Below are 6,346 nucleotides of genomic sequence, written 5' to 3'. Positions count from 1 at the left end.
TCTCTGCCCTTTACCAATCCAGCCACGGGCCCATCCATCTGGCCCATCAAGACTCTCTCTCATTTCATCAGTCCATAAAACCTTAGAAAAATCAGTCTTGAGATATTTCTTGGCCCAGTCTTGACGTTTCAGCTTGTGTGTCTTGTTCAGTGGTGGTCGTCTTTCAGCCTTTCTTACCTTGGCCATGTCTCTGAGTATTGCACACCTTGTGCTTTTGGGCACTCCAGTGATGTTGCAGATCTGAAATATGGCCAAACTGGTGGCAAGTGGCATCTTGGCAGCTGCACGCTTGACTTTTCTCAGTTCATGGGCAGTTATTTTGCGCCTTGGTTTTTCCACAAGCTTCTTGCGACCCTGTTGACTATTTTTAATGAAACGCTTGATTGTTCGATGATCACGCTTCAGAAGCTTTGCAATTTTAAGAGTGCTGCATCCCTCTGCAAGATATCTCACTATTTTTGACTTTTCTGAGCCTGTCAAGTCCTTCTTTTGACCCATTTTGCCAAAGGAAAGGAAGTTGCCTAATAATTATGCACACCTAATATAGGGTGTTGATGTCATTAGACCACACCCCTTCTCATTACAGAGATGCACATCACCTAATATGCTTAATTGGTAGTAGGCTTTCGAGCCTATAGAGCTTGGAGTAAGACAACATGCATAAAGAGGATGATGTGGTCAAAATACTCATTTGCCTAATAATTCTGCACGCAGTGTATGTAAATGTATATATCATTGGCCCCCATCATGACTGCCCACTATGCGAACTACGTATACATATGCGCTCGTTGTGTTTTATGTGTAAATACACACACCTGTCCGTTACAATCCATAGCGGATTATAGTTGATATACAACTTTATACATTTAATCCAGATCCCTTCCTTCACAATTTTATATTTTATATGTGTTCTATAGGGGATAAACACCATCCGCCATGTTTATTAACTGTACCTTAGGGATCTTGTTCATGTCACCCCATTCATATATGTATATATATTTATATTTATCCCGTATGTCTTCCTTTTATCCCGTATGTCTCCTAATACCCCTCATTTTTAATATTTAATATCCCATATAAGTCATCCTGTATATTTTTATCATCCCATATATTTATATATATTTTTATCATCCCGTATGTCTTCTACTATCCCTTAATTTTATGCCCTATATATGTTTTTAAATGCTTTTGCAAATTCACCTTTTCCCCCCCCCAGCAGCACACATACCCTGGTCATGTGACCGCACACACAGTACTTCCCACTACCCCTCCGTGCTGCCGGCCAGTTACTTTAAGTGCACAACACCGATAACCACGCCCCCCCGAACGTGCGTTCCTTCATGCGTTCCATAGGACGCTACTGCGTCCGACCAATACCTCCCCCTAGCCCCGTCCACTTAGCCTCAGCCTCCTGCACCTTAGTCAGCACTTTACCATGTGACGCAGTAACACCTCCTCCCTTCTCCCTATTGACCCCGCCCCCCCATTTATGCGTTCCACCAGGCGTGGATCGCATCTGAGCGTCCTATTCCCCCACCTGCCCTCGGCCACTAGTAGATTTTTAAGGCTCCACTCCACCCTTCTGTATATTCTGTATATTTTGCTACTACGACCATTACCATTATTTATTTTGTTCATTATTTAACCTGTTCATTATTCAACCTGTCATTTTAATTGACCATTTCCGCTATTTGGAACGCAATTTGCGTTCCACCGACCGGAATTGACACTACACCACTTCCGTTTTCGGTTTTCTGGCGCCAAATTGTCAATTAAAGCACCAATTGGACTGTGTATTTATAGACCTGACCTGCCACAGGCATAACTATAGCCACTTTCTCCTGATGAAGGGGAAATCTTGATCCCCCGATACGCGTTGAGCCACATATCTTGTAATAAAGGTGATTTGATCAGAAGCACACTGCCTTGCTGCCATCATTCACTGAGACTCTACACACGATCCTGGCCAGGGGGGAATCGTCACAGGTGTTTTATGCTTATCCTGCTGACGACCCCCCAGTGAAGTAAGTGCCTCACTGGATGTTTTCTCATCCATTTTATTCCTTGTTTTTAACCTGTGTTTTTAACCTTTGCTTTCAACCTTCTGCATAAACCGCAAGCAGGAACCTAACTTTTACTTCACCTGCCTATCGGTCTCAAATTAACTTTATACACAATTTTTTTTTTGTTTGTTTGTTATTTCTCTCTTAATCTTGCCCTCCACTTGTATTTTACCTGTCTGTATAATATGCTAGTACTATACCACCAGGATACCACATGACACAGGATACTTGACCTATTTTTAGCTCTATTTTTTATTTTTTACTTGGTTTGGCGCCTTTTGTACGTTCCCCCATCACCCTTGTTTTTTGATCCCCCTCCCTTGTGTTTTCGAATTCTATATTTTGTGGAGTACACGACTAATGGTTGTCCTGTGGACAGATTCTCCCACTTGAGCTGTGGATCTCTGCAGCTCCTTCAGAGTAACCGTGGGCCTCTTGGCTGCTTCTCTAATTACTGCTCTCCTTGCCTGGGCTGTCAGTTTCATTGGACGGCCATGTCTTGGCAGGTTTGTAGTTGTGCCATATTCCTTCCATTTTCAGATGATGGATTGAACAGTGTTCTGTGAGATGTTCAGAGCTTGGGATATTTTTTTATAACCTAACCCTGCTTTACACTTCTCCACAACTTTATCCCTGACCTGTCTGGTGTGTTCCTTGGTTTTCATGATGCCGTTTGATCACTAATGTTCACTAACAAACCTCTGAGGCCTTTACAGAACAGCTGGAGTTATACTGGGAATAAATTACACACAGGTGGGCTCTATTTACTAATTAGGTTCCCCAAGCTGTGACCCAGGTGCAACATGCTGCACGAGATTATTAAAAAGATCCCCAAAGGTAACCAATCCTTTTAAAGGGTTTATTCACCTTTTGGAGCATGTCAGTTGGTCATGTAACGAAAGGGGGCAAATGAGCAGGAATCCAGTTATGGGGAGCAGTTAATTATGTTTCCCTTTGCAGGTCTGGCTAGAAGGGGAGGGGGCTTCCCAAACCCCACCAAAAGGCAAACAACTCGTTTAAGGCTAGGTTCACATCACATTTTTGTGATACAGCTGGCATCTGTTTTTTTTAGTACTAACTGCAAAAATTGCGTTCTGCAGCAGGGTGCCTATACAGTCGGATCCTGTTGCCAGTGACTTCTATTGTAATACTGATTTTTTATTTTTTTTCACATGACAAAAAAGTAGAACCTGCTATGCTTTTGTCTTCCTACAAAACAGTGTTTTGTTTTTTACAGAAGAAGCCAAAAGCAACAGGGTGCAGCTCTATAGGCCTCCTGCTGCATTCTGTTCTAGCAGTATATATTTTGTTTGCAGATAGCACTAAAAAACCCATATGCTGCAAAAACGTGATTTTTTTTTTTTGTGTTTTTTTTTTCCATTGTCACATTCTATAAAGCCATAGCTAATTCTATTTTTCCATTGATTCAATTGTTTAGTTTTTTTTTCAAGATGAGTTGTAATCTTTAGTGCCCTCATTTTGGAGTACATATAAGTAACGGATTACATTTTATTAACCCTCTTTGGGGGTTTTAAAAAAATACCACAATTTTTTTACATTTTTGTTTAAATATCTTTATTCTGCAGGTCATTACAATTAGAACCAAGGCAAATTAATATACAGTTTTTATTTTACTACATTTTTTGGGTTGCCAATTTTTTATTTAGTAATTTCAAACTGTAATCATTAGATTTTTGTAAAAAGGAGGCCTAATGTTATTTATGTTGTTTGAATAATCTTATGTTTTAAAGCTGGAGATAATTTTAAGTTGACGTCACATATATATATATTTTGAAAATACAGAAAAATACAGAATAAAATGAAAATACCTACTGTAATCCCTTTTTTTAGTTCAAAGGGATTGGCCACTTTCTGGTTACTGTTGAGCGATGTATTTGTAAGATGACTATATCACAGTTACGAATATAACTTTCGTTCAAATTTTGTGCCATTTTCTTGTTTAAAACAAATTGTGTATACCACTCTTAGTGTTAGTTATACGTGGTATAAAGTTACACCCAAATCATGCAGAAAAAATATATTTGTAAACTGGGATTATTTAAAACGTAACCTTTACTAGGTCATTTAAAAAATTAAGTCACACTAGGTGAGAGACGACAAAAACAACAATAAATTCCTCCGCTGCATCAATTCATATTCATATTCCGTTAAGAACTAATAAAAAGAAAAGATGGGTGGATCTCACCTCGTCTGGGCGGGGTCCAACTGGGAAGGATGGTCCTGGCGATGGTTTAGCCGCGGACCAATGTGACCAGGTGCTGTTGTGGGATTGGCACAGTATATATCCTGGAAGGCCCTATTGTGGCTTTCCTGCCTGCCTAGGGGGATAGGGACTCAAGCCTGCCTACCACAATGGAGCACCTGCCCCGACAGGGGCGACCCCACACCGAGCCTTTCCCTCAGTATGGGTCTGTATACCTAATAAGCCCTAATTATAACGCCCTACATGCCATGTTTCTGTCACTTCTGGACATCATCAGGGGACTCCGTATGTATATTCAAGGGCAACTACAAATAAAAGTTATAAACAGACACTCAATACAGGTTACCAATTAATGAGCACCGCATACAAAGTGGCTAGTTAACAGCCACAATTTACTTACTCAGAATCAAGGTGAGTTTGGCCTCGTATTCTTTGGACAAGGAAAAGGATAACTCTTGTCCTCACTGATGCAGGGGAAGTGTCCCTTGTCAGTCCATGTCTCACCCAACATAACAGTAGTTTGGGTGAGCATTGAATGGTCATTAGCCGCCTCCTCTTATACCTCTACCTCTGCTGCGTGTACGCCCCCCGTGATCAGTTGACTCACCTGTCCAGGTATCGTGGAACGCATGTATTTCAACGTGGAACGCACGCCGCTCGCGTGCGTTCCACCGGACCGGAAGTCAGCGTCACATGATGCGGCTAAACCGGAAGTGAGGTCGGAGCCTAAGTCAGTCTGCAGTAAGTCAGTCTGCAGTAAGAGTATAGAGGGGTGGTAACCAGTTGGGGGGGGGTGTATCTGCACAGTCTGAAAATGGCAGAACTGATTGGATAGAGTGAGACTGTGCAGGTACACCCCCCCCCCCCAACTGGTTACCACCCCTCTATACTCTTACTGCAGACTGCTAGCAATTCATTCATCACTTCTAGTAGAAATAATAAAGGAATGGCACAACATTGAGCCATAGGAATAGATGCTCCAGAATTGTTATTACATGGGGAATGCTTGACGCTATTAAAACAGACATGTCAGGAGTGGTAAAATTTAAAAAACCTTGCCCATCAGCAGTCCCGCCTTTTACTCGCTGCAGCCTCATGCTCAGCAAAACCAGAAGTGGCTTGGTACTGTGACCAATAACTGGCCACAGCATTCCCATGTGCTAGATCGTCACATTACTGCTAGTGACATTCTAGAGCCATTCTGGCACGTGTCACTGCTGGGGCCAATGATTAGATGCAGTGGTTGCACAACAAAGCGACTTCCGGTCAGGTGGGGACTGGAAGTGACTTGGAAAAGGGGCAATGGAGCAAGATCAGCAGGACTGAGGCAGGTGAGGTTTTAATATTTTTTAATTTTGGCACAAGTTCAGAGGGTTGGGTTGGTCAATTCCTAAGCCAGATAACCAATTTAAAGAGTTAATTGGTTAATTCAACTTTCCTATAGTGTTCAAAAAGTTTTAAACAAACACTCCAGACAAAGCTGATACACTGCTATGACTACTACTGAGCTTGGGGGCCAGTGTATAATGCATGGATTAGGCCTCTTTCACACTTGCGTTGTCCGGATCCGGCGTGTACTCCACTTGCCGGAATTACACGCCGGATCCGGAAAAACGCAAGTGTACTGAAAGCATTTGAAGACGGAGCCGTCTTCAAATTGCGTTCAGTGTTACTATGGCAGCCAGGACGCTATTAAAGTCCTGGTTGCCATAGTAGGAGCGGGGGAGCGGTATACTTACCGTCCGTGCGGCTCCCGGGGCGCTCCAGAGTGACGTCAGAGCGCCCCATGCGCATGGATGACGTGTCCAATGCGATCACATGATCCATGCGCTTGGGGCGCCCTGACGTCACTCTGGAGCGCCCCGGGAGCTGCACGGACGGTAAGTATGCTGCTCCCCCGCTCCCCGCTACACTTTACCATGGCTGCCAGGACTTTAACCTCCCGGCAGCCATGGTAACCATTCAGAAAAAGCTAAACGTCGGATCCGGTAATGCGCCGAAACGACGTTTAGCTTAAGGCCGGATCCAGATCAATGCCTTTCAATGGGCATTAATTCCG

Source organism: Bufo bufo, chromosome 2 (genome assembly GCF_905171765.1).
Source record: "Bufo bufo chromosome 2, aBufBuf1.1, whole genome shotgun sequence".
Classification (NCBI taxonomy): domain Eukaryota; kingdom Metazoa; phylum Chordata; class Amphibia; order Anura; family Bufonidae; genus Bufo; species Bufo bufo.
This window is presented reverse-complemented; position numbering follows the sequence as displayed.